Source organism: Phlebotomus papatasi, chromosome 3 (genome assembly GCF_024763615.1).
Source record: "Phlebotomus papatasi isolate M1 chromosome 3, Ppap_2.1, whole genome shotgun sequence".
Lineage (NCBI taxonomy): Eukaryota > Metazoa > Arthropoda > Insecta > Diptera > Psychodidae > Phlebotomus > Phlebotomus papatasi.
Window position 1 is genome coordinate 4,543,018 of NC_077224.1, and position 15,485 is coordinate 4,558,502.

Sequence of the window (15,485 nt, forward strand, 5' to 3'; positions counted from 1 at the left end):
GAATATGAAACCGCTATCTATTTTAGAATTTTACAAAGATTATTTTCTTCAGAAATTCTTTTATTAAAAATGACCACTTGGGGTAAAAAGTAACAAAGAGCGAAGCAATTTCTAATATCTCACGGCGAGAAGAAACATAATTTCCGCATCTCGACGCTTTTTGTTTGCATTGGTCAAACGATTAACAGTCTCTTGTGTGTTTTTTTTTTCTAAAATAGCTTGCAAAGCGCTGTTCTCGTTCAGATAGAGAAAACTGTGTTTTAAAAAGGCGTAAAGGAATAAATTTCCTATGAAAATATGTCACCTAGCTATTTTTTTAAATTTATGAAAGCCCGTAATAAAGCAAATCAAAATGTGATAATACCCAATGCCTGGTACTATTTGTCCCAGCATTTTTGAGAATGATCACAAAATTACCTTTTATAAATCAGCTCGATAAATGTATTTCCTTACAAAATGGAGGAAAATGATTTTTACAATGTTGTAGAGCAGCAAATTTCCTATAAAACTGCACTAATTAAAAATTTCTGGGGCGCTAGGGTAGCTTGTAAAAAAATAAAATATTCGTTTTGTGACTTTTTGCCCCAGTCTCCCCTACTGGTTAAATTCTATTTATTTAAAAAATTTATGAAAAAATCTCCTTGTCCCAGACTACCCCTGTCCCAAATCTCCCTGGTCTCCCCTAGTTCTGCAAACGGCAAAAACTCCCATTCAAATTTTTATGTGCTAGTCGGTAATGTATCTTTTGAACAGTAGATGGCAGTTTTCCAACAGGTGTTCAATCGATTACTCGATGATATTTTGCCGCGCTTTTACTTGTGCTTGATTCTATGTACATTGCGGCCATGTAAATAATATTGCTCGTATACTGGCAATTCTTTGCTTGTGTATTGTATCTTGTCTCTACCATAATCTCACGTTTGCATGAACAATACAATATGTATTTGAAATCGTAAACTGAGGTCCATGAGTGGGCACTGGGCACATAGGTAAACCTCATAGAGATGTGTGCTGAAAACTATATAGAAACATAAGAATGCAGTGGCATAGTTATTGCTCTGTGGGCATAGGGTGCATTGGAGAATGTTTAAAGAGTTTAAAGAGCTGAAAAGGTATTAAAGGGATAGTAGGAGAGCAATTTCGTCCTTTGTAAGGTGATAGGGCCTCTAGCGGTAGAGCTGTGTAACTTGGGATGCTTTGAGTAGTTGGGTAGGTAGTTTTTTTTTTAATTCATATTTTGTTTTGATAATTCCATGGCGGGTATTGGAATTTTTAGGGTTTCTCGGGTGTCTCAGTGTGTGATGTCAGGTGTGTTAAAGAGAGTTTTGGGAGAAGCCAATTTCTGAAGGTGTGTTTCCGATACACCTTATGGGATATATACCAAGCGATGTACTAAACTACCAGCTCGTGCTCACTAATACTGAATGGAGTCGTTTGCTGCATACAGTTTCGCTCACCTCAAATCAGTTTGGTGTGAACATTTGTAAGCGAAAGATCACGAAGATTTAGCTCTTCAGCACAAAATTCAGTGTTTTATACTAACAATAAATTGAAATAAAGTGAATTTCACCATTGATTAATCACTTCTAATCGTTAGAAGTAGCAAAGTTTATTTTAATTCTACAATTTTATCTGAACAAGTGATCTTAGCGTTGATCTTCTCAGTGGATTCTTTACTCGCTAAATGATCGCTAATGGTGGAAGATATTAAACTATTGTTTTATTTTACTTTGGGAGTAATACTTACGTGAATGTGAGACTTTGTGCTGTGTTCTTCAAATCCGCGGAGAGTGTCTCGAGAGGCGAATTGAGTCCGGCGCGGAGTGAAATTTCACGGAAAAATCGTGACTCAGTGCTGGGGCTCTTATCATCATTCAAATGTGTGGTACCTTCCACGGAATCCATGAAGGGAATAATAGCATTGTGAATTGTGTGGAGAAAACACGTTAAAAAGGATTAATAAAAAAAAGTCGAAAAACATATAAAATTGAAGGGCCTTCAGGATAGAATGGGGCTCAAAAGGGAATAAAACAATTGGAGTTTGAGGTAATTGCCATAAAGATAATTTTACTTGACTCAAGGGTTCGCACATTTCTTTCGAAATTGCAATCTCAAAAAATAAAACAACTCTTCTCTCTTTGAACAATTTTTTTTTGGTGTCAGTTTTAATTTCAAATGAATTGAATCGTTTGTGATACTTTCCCAAAATATGTGCATATATGCTTCGTACTTTGGCTTTGAAGAAAAAAAAAAGGTTTTTATATTTAGGAGAGACAAAAACACGATGTAGAGATCTCCGTGAGAAAGTCCATTTGAATCACAAATCTTGATAAAAGAAAATTTATCGCCACGTGAATTTAAATACAGAAATTGTATTTTAAATGTTCCACCAGTATTTTTTTTTTACACCTATGCACTAGATGACTGGTCAAATTTTCCACAATGAAATGGGAATAATATCTGATTACTATCAGTATGGCAAAAGATTTGATTTTCATTATCTCATGATGAAAATTGGGTTTTGATAATGAGTTCTTTCGGCTTCTATTTTTTTCTTTTTGCAAGAAAAATTGCGCTGAGATTACACTGCAGAAAAGATATGGCAAAATTAGACTTGAGAAAATAGAAAAGCATTGACATAGAATTTAATTATTAGCATTAAAGGTCTGGTTCTTGAAATTCCTTTAATAGACTCAAGTTAGTTTGGAAAATTACATTCTAGGCCAGGAAAAAATCTCGTTTTGCTTCTAATTTTACCTCTACAATTTTTAATGTTGTTCTGTAATGATTTAAAATTAAGATATTCTGTAGAATGATTTGGAATCTTAGATCAGAGACTTTTAATAAATTAGTAAATTTGGTAAATAAAAATTCAAATTAGTCAGTAATGGCTCCGGCACACATTTTAGATCAGGAAAATTTCATAAAGTCAAAATTCATTCAGTCTTGCATATGTCAATTGTACTCTTTCGCACTCTTCTTCTTCTTTTGAACATCACACTAAATTCAATTTAGTTCAGTCCATTTTTGAGACCGTAAGAAAGAGATAGATTTATGACGATTTTTTGAGAAAGAAAGGAACACAAATTTTGATTTCATAAAATTTTACCGATCTAAAAGGTGTACCGGGACCATAAATAATTCAATTTTAATAAAAAAAAATCCATTTTTGTCTGTAATGGCTCCGGTACCTAGTCCGGCATACCTTTTAGATCAGGAAAATTTCATGAAATCGAAATTCACAGTTCTTTAAGAATAATGATTTTCAAATGAAATTGTAAATTTAACCCTCTAACGGTGTTTTCTTTAATATGCGAAAAAAAGTTCTAAAACAATGTTTTCTAGGATAATTATGAACCAATAAAGTCGAAAAACCATCCTTCATATCTTTTTTAGTTTAGGCGCTAGGTGAGAAAATATAATTTTTTTTTTGAAACTCTTTTTGCTTCTAAAATTCACATTTTTAGTTTTTTCAATTTTTTTAAATAAAATATACAAAGTAGAATGACATATCTTTCAGTAAAAAATAAAGTTATTTTAGCCAGATAACTTTAAATCGGTTTTTTTAATGGAAATTGGAAATGAGTTGTTTTTCACAATTATTTTTTGTTGCTTTTTCTCTGACCTGTCTCACAAAACTGGGAATAGCAACAAAACGAAGAGTCAAAATGAATTCAAACTTTCAAAAGATGTTTATAAGACTATTACCGAGGACACTATAGCACTTTTAAATAAATAAAACCTTTATTGTCGCTGTAAATGTGATTTTTCTGAAGACCGCCTGGAGGCGGTCTTACCCGTTAGAGGGTTAATTTTTATCTTGTATTTTTCAACAGAAAAAATTCGAAGTCGAAATTTAAATTGGCTTTCAATATGTAGTCCCTTTCTCTCCTATACCGGGTTTCTTTGAAAATATCGTTTCTATCTCGACTGTAATGCTTTGCTAATGTAATATGTAATGTGGATTTTTTTGGTCAAGAAAATAATGAAATTTAGGCAGTTAAAATCATATTTGATTAGTGTTCAATTTACAACTTTAAAGTGACTTCATCACGGAAATTTATTCTGATGCAAACTTAAACTAATTTCTATTCGGATTGACTAAAGTTAAATAAGGGAAGAGCACCCCAGATCGGAATGTTAAAAGACATGCTCGATATTTAGTTGAAAATATAAGCCTTTAAATACTATTATATTTGATATTTTTCTGCAAAGGGTAAATAAAGTGACTCTTAGAGTGAACCGTGAGCGGCAATCGGCAAAATAGTGCCGATCTGGAGATAAAAATCGACTGCTCGGCACGATTTTAGCGAAGAATCGACGGATTTAAGTGTTAGTTTGCTCTTTGTATAGGGTTCGTTTGAGCTCGTGTAACATTATAAATTTCGTACAGACAATATCAGTGGTAAATTTTAATGTACTGTACTGGAAACACTAATCTTGTAAACTTAGTTGCGACAGACCGGCACGAGATCGCCAGATCGGCACTCTAGTGAACCGTGAGAGGCACAGATATCTACCCCTTTTTTTGTGAATGGTAATCGGTATACTAGTGATCCAATTAACTATATCTGTGCATGGGAATTTGAAATTTTTACAATAAATTTATAAAAAAAAAATAGGTGAAATTGCAACTATGTACACTCTGTACCCCGGATCGTCACGAATTTAATCAGGTGTCTCACAGAAAATTCGCTTTTTTTAAATTTAAATATGAGTTAATGCACTGCTTTCTTGTGAGAGGAAAATGGTAAAAAAAAAGTTAATAATTTTTAAAAATTCATTTGAATTGATGTAACAACACTGTGAGAGAAATCCGAAAAAGTTAAAATAACATTCTGGAAATGTTTATTTTACCCTGCAGTATTGATCCAAAATCGGTGTAAATATTATGTTTTTTATATGTATTAGGGGTTAAAGTTACTCTTTTTCATGTTGATTTTACCCTTAAAAAGGTGTAAAATTAACATTAACAAATATTGATATATTTTTAAACCAAAAAGTGTTAAAGTTATGAGGAAAAAAGAGTTAATCGCACCCCCGTTTTTTCTCAGAGAATATGGTAATAATCTTTCGATCCGAGGAACACTGCCGATCGCTGGTAATCTTCCCTTATGCTTTTCAAAGTTAATTCTGACTTAGGCTGCTATTCTGCCATCTCTAAAATTTTGTAAGATTTTGCGGAATTTAGAATTCTTGTTAGAGTCAATCCAAGGTTGAGCAATTCTGCCGCCAAGAAATTTTATAGCAAAAATCGAACAAGATATAAAAGATTTGGAGACTCTTGTCGTGCAGCATCATCTGCGGAATTATTTGACACTGTGTGTTTACAGTGGTTTGTTATTTTTCACGAAAAAAGCATTAAAAAATCTTTAAATGTAATTATATTCAATTCAACCTAGACAAAACTTTCACTTAACAAAATTTAAAAGGACCTCTAAACTTTCCTTGGATCGTACAAGAAAATGTATGGAACTGTCAAAGAATTTTTGGATGAATTGAAAAATTCTTGGATGTAAAATTTGAAAATTTTGTTGGAGACTTTATAACAAGGTCTAAAATATTTGGAGAGTACTAATATTTTAGAACTTTATATTTTTTCTGTTACAAAATTATAAAGATGGCAGAATAGCAGCCTTAACTTAATTCCATCCTTATCGAGATGATTTTTATGATGTATCAACTCCATTCAAGGTTCTAATCTAATCACATTTCTAGTTCATTACTATAAGAAGCATATGCATCATGTAATTTGTTTAAGCTCTAAATGCGATTTTTACGCCTCTAGTAATGATTCAATGAACCTTGGAAGTTCTAAAAAGTTGTTAGGTATTAAATTAGCATGCAATTGCGTTAAAAATTGAGGTAAATTGATTGAGAGAGATTAAAGTTGTAATGCAGAAAGCATTTTATCTTACAAGGGGAGGAACCCAACTGTCTCCCGCGGATCGGGACGAAATTTGGCATGTAAGTAGGGTCCATATAGAAAGTTAACCAGCCACTGGCTTTTTACTGTGCGGCCATTAGAAGTAGTCATTGTGACCATTCATAGTCATGAATTTCTTATATATGAAAGATTCTTTTAACATTTGTTGCTATTTTTCTTTGACCTGAAAATGCGTTTTAATGATGTTAAAGCTTGGTTTGTGATTACTGATGAACGTCAGAACCCTTTCATGCGATACACCTTCATGGTAATGTCATAGGTCATCCGAGTAAACATTATACTTTTTCAAGGAAAATAATATTTTTAATATCAGCGAATTTTTCTTTCAGATTGTTTAAAAATAGCGAATGGGAAAATTTCTTATTCTTGTTCCTTTTTTTCCTCTTTAAATTTTACTGCTGCCGGATTTCTTTTTCTTTCTGGTAAGATCCACATTGCATACTTTTTCGTCTTCATTTTTTTTATTACAAAAATGATTGTTTTTTATTCATATCTCTGCCATTTTTTATTCGATTTTGATGAGTAAGTAGTCGTTAGGAAGGTCCCAATGAGCTTTGTAACATAACCAAAAATCATAAAAATCGGAAAATTACAACTGTCAAATTTTCAAGGTCAAAACTTTCAAAGCGGTTTTAGCGCTACTAGAGGAGGTTTGACGATGTTTAAATATTTACAAAATTATAGAGCGGATCGAGACGTTTCATTTTCATATAAATATTAATGTTTATGTTTGGTCAAGTAGTTTTGCAGTTATGGACAGAAAACCAAATGCAACTAGAAAATAATATTCTGTCCTAAATCACCTAAAGTAGCATATCGTGAAATTCTTTTCTTTCTAATAAAGTAGTATCCCGTTAATTGAATAAAAATATAACTGCAATAATCTTGCATAATTTCCATTAATATTCAAGGAAGTCTAATATCTATATATTGCATTGTTCGAATAAATAAAAGATAGAGTAGGAGAATACAAGGTATCAAAATTTTCTTATATTTTTTTTTTAATAAATTGTGTTCTTCCTGAAATTGTGCAAAAATTTTATATTACATGTTGATGATAATGATTACTTATGATAAAAAATCCAATATTTTTATATTGTATAGAAAATGTGTATTTTTGAAAATTTCAGACTAACTATTATTGTTTTTTTTTAATATTTTCCAAACATTTCAAAGTAGAATTTTAAAAAGTAAATTAAAACTCATATAGACAAAACTAACCACATAATTTTAATGTAATTCGCTGTTAATGTAGTCAAACGTTAATTCAGCCGAAGAAGTATTTTTTTACCTTGAAAATTTGACAGTTGTAATTTTCCGATTTTTATGATTTTTGGTTATGTTACAAAGCTCATTGGGACCTTCCTAACGACTACTTACTCATCAAAATCGAATAAAAAATGGCAGAGATATGAATAAAAAACAATCATTTTTGTAATAAAAAAAATGAAGACGAAAAAGTATGCAATGTGGATCTTACCAGAAAGAAAAAGAAATCCGGCAGCAGTAAAATTTAAAGAGGAAAAAAAGGAACAAGAATAAGAAATTTTCCCATTCGCTATTTTTAAACAATCTGAAAGAAAAATTCGCTGATATTAAAAATATTATTTTCCTTGAAAAAGTATAATGTTTACTCGGATGACCTATGACATTACCATGAAGGTGTATCGCATGAAAGGGTTCTGACGTTCATCAGTAATCACAAACCAAGCTTTAACATCATTAAAACGCATTTTCAGGTCAAAGAAAAATAGCAACAAATGTTAAAAGAATCTTTCATATATAAGAAATTCATGACTATGAATGGTCACAATGACTACTTCTAATGGCCGCACAGTAAAAAGCCAGTGGCTGGTTAACTTTCTATATGGACCCTACTTACATGCCAAATTTCGTCCCGATCCGCGGGAGACAGTTGGGTTCCTCCCCTTGTTAGAAAATGGATTCTAAAGATCCAGAAGAGTTTCCTGGATTTCCTGGATGTGGGTGGAAAGTGCGAACCCTCCCATATCCCCTATGATTTATCCGTACATTGCTGAAGGGGAGATCGAGTTTTAGCAAATACAGCAAAAATGCGATTACTTATGGCTTTTCTGCGATCGCGATCCTCGAGACAGCAGTGATCTCGTTTCAGGCGGGTTTAAGCCACGATAGACTTTCTTAGTCACTCGGTACTCCACTCTCTCTTCAGCCCACCGCGTGCCTCTTAACCAGTGTCAGACACAATCTCGAGTTCCAGTGCAATCTTTTTCTCTGTGCCTCGCCTGACTTTTATCGCGAATGTTATTGCGTGTTTGTGGCACTCTCCATGGACATATGGCTAGGAGACTCTCTGCGCTCGATACATTTCCTCCTAATGACGACTAATCGGAGGTGAATGAGCAATCACGGAGACATGTTCCAAGTGAGAAAGATACTCACATGGAAAGAAAAGATGACAACTGGTTGCGTTCGCCGAGTGCGTAATTAATCATTTCCTGTGCATTCTACCTTTTACTTAAAGAGTCACCATCACTGGCCAGAAATCATTTCGCTCTCTGCGCGCTCCAACAGTATTTAACCCAGCAAAAGAGGGTTAAGAGAAAGGAGAATTTTTGCTTTGATCACTTTTCTCCCAGATATCTCCTCTGTTCTCGCCCCAAAACCAACTTCTTGAAATAATTTTGGCAAAGACTCTTTGGTAAACTTGTAACACCAAAAATTGCTGATGGTATTACATTTAGTTTTCTTCTCTGTGGCCTCATTAGCCTTAATTCTCTTTCAACCACAAAGTCATCTTGCCATTCTCCATAGGTACATATGGGTGTCAAATATAAAAATCTCTTACGTGCATGAAGAATAGGCGGGAGAAGCATTATTTGTACACTAAATAAACATCAAGGCTTCAACTGATAGCAGCAGTGATAATACTTTTTATGGTGATTGTGTAGAAGGTAGAAAATAACACAGTGAGCTAATAATGAGAGTCACAATAAGAAACGACGCAACATTTTGCTCCAATATCATATAAATCTCAACAACTTCCAACTCATGTTTGTGTTCTTGAGGTTTATAATCACAGTGGAATGCAGGTTGACTTCATCTTCGAAGAATCTCTAGAATTGTAATATGATGAAATATATATAAATTGTGATAATTGAAAATTTAATGACAAAGCCCAGAGTATCATAAGATATTCCATGTGCATTTTCATAGAGATTATATTAGTTTTTGCATTATAAATAGATATGATGTACTATGTATTTTACAAGAAAATGAAGTACATATCTTATTTTGTATCTGCAACGAGAAAAAAAGAGGCTACGATTAACTTTTTTTCCTCATAACTTTAACACTTTTCTGGTGTAAAACTATAACAAAATTTTTTAATGTTAATTTTACACCTTTTGAGGGTAATATCAATATGATATAAGGGTAACTTTAACCCCTAATACACCTAAAAAGGGTAATATATACACCGATTTCGGATCAATATTGCAGGGTAAAATAAACATTTCCGGAATGTTATTTTGACTTTTTCGGATTTCTCTCAATATGTTTTTTTCAATATGTTGTTTTTTTACATTAATTTCATTCATTATAAGGGAAGAGCACCAGCGATCGGCAGTGTTCCTCGGATCGTCAGGTTACTATCAGATTGTCGCATCAATTCAAATGAATTTTTAAAAATTACTAGCTACTTTTTACCATTTAACTCTCATAAGAATGCAGTGCATTAGTTTAGATTTAATTTTTAAAACCAATTTTCCATAATACACCTGATTAAATTTGTGACGATCCGAGGTACAGAGTACATCGTTGCAATTACATCTATTTCTTATTATTTTATTCTTAAAATTTAAAATTCAAATGCGCAGATATAGTTAAATGAATCACTAGTATACCGATTAGCAGACACAAAAATACCAAATAGTATTTTGAGGCTTATATGTTCAACTAAAGATCGAGCAGGTCCCTTATCATTCCGATCCGGGGTACTCTTTCCTTAATATTATTAAAAACTGCTCGAACTCCAAGAGAGAGCAGTTTCTACAATCTATTTTTTTTCAAATTCTGACCATTCTGGCTGCTAAACGGTAAGAGATATTGACTTCCGATCTTCGGTGACCCCCCGCATAAGTTAACATTCTCCCAAATTTTTAATGATTATCCCAATACCGCAAATTTTCTGAAAAAAGATATGGGTTAAGTCCATTAAGAACATAAATAATAGAGTTACCCGAAGCTTGAGTCGTCCGAAGGTAGGACGCTTCCCCCTATTGATTCATTTCGCTTTTAGTAACTTCATGAGCAAAAGTGATTGATACTAAAAGCAAAATCTGAATTATAATACCAAAGTAACAATTACAATAGGGGAAAGGCCCATATTTTTGGACAGGGTGCTTAAAAGCATCAATGTTCCAAGTTTGAAGTGCGATATTTTCAATACTAATTGATCTTTTGTTACTCACTTTTCAAAAGGGTTGTTTAGAAACTTAGCAAGTTGTTTATCGTCTTTGTTTTCACTAAAATCAGTCTTAATACGTTTTAAAATAAATTGATATGAAGAGATGAATTTGAATCGAATTTTGGACAACTTGGTTGTAAATTTGGACACTTTGCTTGTAATTTTGGACAGCTAATCTACCTCAATAGGATGCCCATTGTTCTTCATTTCATGAACCAATCTTACCAAGTCATTTTCCTGTTTATATAAGTGAAACGTATAATAAGAAGCCCCGAAACTTTCCATATCATTCATTAAAGTGAGTAGACTTTGGTACTCTAAATACGCGCGGATTCGCGCATTCCCTGGCCTTACCAGGACACTCTTTTAAGGCTTTTCTCACTACATCTCGTTCGTAGAGATGATGATCCTTTGTTTCTCCAGGCATTTGTCCAACCTAGTCATCACAAAAGCGAAAATTTCACGAAATTTCGAGAGAAAAAACACTCCAAAATACGGATTATCACCTCGCTGGTGAACCTCGTAGAAAATTGCCCATATTTCACACGAAAAACGTAATTCACAAGGCAAATCTCACTTCAGGTCAAATGTACAAATCACTACTAACGTGAATTAATCACAATATTCAATGAAAATTTAATAATATCACTTGAAAATATCGAGTAAATATTATTAGTACTACATTACAGCTAAATAAAGCAACTAAGCAATTGCTCATACTGAAATTTCACTAAAGCAAATTTTAACTCAAATCATATTCAAAATTTAACGAATTTAGAGTTAAAATCTTCCAAAAGGAACAAATATTGAGATAGAATTAATTATTCATCAAATATTAGAATAAAAATCCATAATTTGAATCAATTTATTTTCAGTGTCCAATTTTACACTCAAAGTGTCCAAATTTAGAAACTGTCCAAAATTATGAGCTTCTACCCTAAATATTTAAAAGTGCCATTAAATTTTAAAGCACTAAGTTTAAGAAATTTGGTCTATTAACTTTAAATTATTAAATTATTTACTAGAATTATTGGTATTACTTTTTAAATACTTATAAGAAAAAACACAGTAACTGAGATATACAAATGTTAAAAGTTAGGAAATTAAAGACTTTCATTGAACTTTTCGATGAGGAGATTTGTTAAAATTCACGTTGATATTTTCGAGAAATTTTCATAAAATGAACGCATAAAAATGAAGTCCAGTGTAACTATAAAAAAAATTGAAAAATCACTTTTTTGTAAAATGCGAACTGCTATTTTGATTGATGGTATTATGCCCCTCAATTGGATGTAAAATCCTTAACCCATTTGTATTTTACGATAAATATCCCTTATTTTAAAACATTAAATTTCATTATGTCACTCTAAACAAGATTCACATTATAATTTTTCTATATTTATTTACTTTTCATGTATCATAATAATAATTCTTATTTATGTTTTAAATATTTTTCGATCTATTTTTTTTATTTTTTATTTAAATTGAAAAATTGAAAATCTTTAACTTTGGTCACTTTAACCTACCTTTATCTCAGAAATTGGACGAGAGAGGGTAATATGTATAATTTTTAGAGTTTAACTTTATTTAATTATTTCGACCTTTTTGTTCTTGAAATAAACTGCAATTTTGTTTGTTCATTTACCTCAGAATATCTCAATGCAGTGTTGAAAATACTTTTGCTGGATATTTAAAAAAATATTTCTCTCAGCTAATTGCACTAATTTAACAACAATGGCATTACGTGAATTTCAATACACCTCTCCCTCTCATTTCAATATTCCTGGGAATTTCAATATTTATTTCAAATTGATTGCCAGCTATCATAACTGACGATTTATTGAATGATAAACTTTCTTCAACAAATAATACAATCTAAAAAATACTTTTTGTTTTATTAACTGAAATTGGGTGAATGTTTAATAGTTTCTTTTAAAGAAATAAGTAATATGATCTTCAGACTTTAAGTTGAGCTACGTAGCATAACTTTCAGATTAATAGATGAGTTTTTTTTTAATTTGAGCTTAGGCTGTGGATTAAGGGAAATTTAATACTTCAGTGTCTCAAAATACAACGATTGTTTTTGTTATTTAGAAATCACATGATTGAGAATTAGATTATGCCTCTAGTTTAAAATATAATAACCATAAGATAATCAATATGATTGGTTTGTAAGAAACTATTCCATATCGAAGTATATTATAAAATTCACATCATATTAATGCTGATAGATGATTGAAAAATAAACACATCAAAAAAGTATATCTATAATGCCAATGAGGATTTTCCTAGACCGGCCATACGGATCGGTCCAAAACCAGATTTTATACCAAAGTATCTACCGTTTAAAGGTTTTTTTTTCTCTTTGGGAATCTGAGTCCTAAGTATATACCCCATGTACCCCATGTACCCCATGAAGAAAATAATTATTTTGAGCTACTTAGAATTATAAAACAAAATAGTTTTTTTGGATAATTATAAAATGGAATAGAAGGATATCCAAAATTCTAGATTTTTGTAAGCATCTTGCTAAACTTTGCATCAGTTTTTTAAAACCTTTGTACCGGAAAGCAGATTTTTTTTTCAAATTTAAAAGAGTCTGTCCTAATTCTCCAAAATTTTAAGGTGCTTTTAATCTTTTTCTATATAATGCTTTTTATGATTCTTTAAGCGATCTTCAGTCTAGAGATTTAGCCTAGTCCCTGAATGTCCTAAAATCCTAAATGGGAAACAATTTTATTGGTTTTTTCCCATCCAATAAATTATTTTCATTTCAATTCAACCAATTATTTTCAATTCATTCAACCTTTTTTAAAAAATTTAGGTCTTCAATGGTTTATACAAGCCGGCTTAACTACTCTAATTTTTTTTCAGTCAAGATTTTTAGGAAAAATTTAACTTAGAATTGAATTATTAAGGGCAAATGTATTGTATTGTATTTATAAAGACAAATTCATAAAATACAATTTAATACAATAGGGGAGACCAAGATAATTATAGCCAGCAAATGAAGCTTTTTCTTCGAGCAAGATTTGTGAAAAAATGATAAGGTTTGTCTAATGTTTTTATGTTACATAATTACCATGAAGTATATTGGCTGTATAAAACCGTGTAATTCAGAGCTCTAAAATCCTTGACTTTTTCGAGAGAGGATAATAAATAAGTATGACACATTGGCTACACGTACCCCGGCCTGGGTAGATATAGCCACTTTTGGGGTACTAATTGCCACCAGTTTTCCAGACGAAATTTTAAATTAGAGATGCCAAATATTGTTTCACTGAAGAAAAAGGCTTTAGCCGACTTTTTTATGACATTCTTATAATTGCAGCAAAATTGATGCAAACATCCAGAAAAAATTTATTTCATAAATTTCTCGTCTAAATGGCAATATTGCTTGGAATATCAATAGTACTTTTTCATCTAACAATTATCCATTTATTAGTGAAAAATCATTGATAGTTTTAGCCCGCCATGGAAGAGTGGCTACTTCTGCCCCGAGGGGTGTTTCAGTATTTATCATCTTATATAAAAAAAAGGAGATTATTATATTATACAAGTGAAAAATATCTTGTAATTAACTTTATTAAACCAGAAACGAGGTAAAACTATGAAATCTTGACTACAAACTCAGAAAACCAAATGCTGGGCCAAAAACTATACCATCAAAAATACAATTTTATATCCATTTTATAAAAATGCTTCTAAATTGTAGGATAACAGGATTAGACTTATAAATATTTCTGAGGATATGGGGATGTGTTCCTACTTTCATTAAAAAATACTTTGCTCAATGTACATTTTAAGGGAAACGAGAAAAATCCACTGTCTAATTCTACCCCTGGCTAATTGTACCCCGGTCTCCCCTACCTGGGAGAAAAAGTTCGCTACCGTCAGAGGAGTTAAGTTTCGAACAATTCATATTTTTAAGTGTGTTTTAAATTAGCCTATTATAATATTATAATTTTAATAGATAGTTCAATGCCTCAAATTTACAGAAAATAGCTATGTGTGAAATCCATTAAGAACAAAGAAAAGCAATCTAATAATGGGAACTGGCGCGATTTTCTTGATAGGGAATGTATCCGGTGTTCGCCAGTGGGAAAAGTGGTCACCCTAAGAGGAAAACACTTTTTTGGTCTTGCCCAGAGCTTTCGGTCCCAATATGGACCTTCTTCAGTGGTCGACTAAATTGTGTTTTCGCAGCTTTTCTCAGGGAGCGGTGGATTTTTGTTAGCTAGGAAGATCATCACCAGCAGAATGTCACTATGGGGGGTCTTTTCTTGTAAAATTTCTCACTATTTCTTTTAATATTTAAATAGATTTGGAAAATTGTGATGCGACTCTTTATGGCGGTTTCTTTCTTTTTGCAAAAAGAAAGCAAAAAGAAAAAAACTGCCATAAAGAGTCGCATCACATTTTTTCCAAACCTAATTCAAATATTACAAGAAATAGTGAAAAAATTTACAAGAAAAAGCTAAATATCCAATTTAGTCGACCACTGAAGAAGGTCCATTCATATTGGGACCGAAAGCTCTGAGCAAAACCAAAAATGTGTTTTCCTCTTAGGGTGACCACTTTTCCTACTGGCGAACATCGGATACACTCCGTATCATAGACAAGCAATTGCGTTGTGCAAAGCTTGAGTCGTCTGAAATTAACGCGCTTTCCACTATATTCGCTCGTAATAATCCAATTCTAAATTAGATTTTTCCAACACATTTTGACCGATAAAAAATTAGGCGAGCTATATGGCTATTCTTTACGTTTTAAGAAAAGTTTGGTTCTTTTCGTATAACCATTGAACACCTAAATCTTTGAATACAGGTTGAATGAAATTTACTTTCTGTGTATTTTCCAATCTAGAAAGAATTAAACTGATTTGATTATATACCTAAAACAATGGTTAATGTGCTTTAGCCTTAGGGCTTACCTCTAGTTTTCCATCTTAAATAGTCTAAACTAACATTCAAATTTTAAAACAAAAAATAGAAAATATATATGAAATTTATCTAAAGAAACAAAAACATCATGAAAGAAAGTCCTCTCCCTACGAACGTTCATGCCTTTGAAAAATGTGATTTTCTTTTA

General features: G+C 31.9%; 1 protein-coding gene across 1 annotated transcript in view; it reads left to right on the plus strand.

Moving 5' to 3' along the window:
• Positions 1 to 1,431: 1,431 nt before the first annotated feature.
• LOC129806513 (rhophilin-2) overlaps positions 1,432 to 15,485 on the plus strand; it is a 64,939-nt gene continuing 50,885 nt past the window's right edge. Inside the window, exon 1 of the mRNA XM_055855156.1 lies at positions 1,432 to 2,046. The gene's annotated coding sequence lies outside the window, so the exon portion shown is untranslated. The remainder of the gene's footprint in view (positions 2,047 to 15,485) is intronic.